Below are 365 nucleotides of genomic sequence, written 5' to 3' on the forward strand. Positions count from 1 at the left end.
GCTTTTCACGTGGGGTTATCGGTGCCGGTCGCCTCGCTTTGCACCCTGTCACGTGTTTTTGGCGCTGAGAGCTGAAACGAAAATTCACTGAGGCTGAAAGTTCTTGCTTCTAAAAAAGAGAAAAATTTAAGACATGAAACGACACAACTGGTAAAAAAAACAAAAGAAACCTTCACTCTTCTTTGTCCTTTTGACATTCCGGGAAACAGGATGTGGTTGACCTAAATCTAGAGCTGCTCCACTGGCAGCCGTGTTTCCGACAGCAAGCACTTGTAAACGTTGCTCAGACGATGCTCAGCAGAGAAATCGGTTTGTGTCTCCGAATCCCAACGGCTCGTGGCCCTTGGAGCAGGCTTGAACATCTC

At 47.4% G+C, this 365-nt stretch overlaps 1 protein-coding gene across 1 annotated transcript in view; it reads right to left on the bottom strand.

The window, feature by feature from the left end:
- GMIP (GEM interacting protein) overlaps positions 1-365 on the bottom strand; it is a 9,929-nt gene that overhangs the window by 7,734 nt on the left and 1,830 nt on the right.

This window comes from Apaloderma vittatum, unplaced genomic scaffold (assembly GCF_000703405.1).
Source record: "Apaloderma vittatum isolate BGI_N311 unplaced genomic scaffold, ASM70340v1 scaffold24826, whole genome shotgun sequence".
Lineage (NCBI taxonomy): Eukaryota > Metazoa > Chordata > Aves > Trogoniformes > Trogonidae > Apaloderma > Apaloderma vittatum.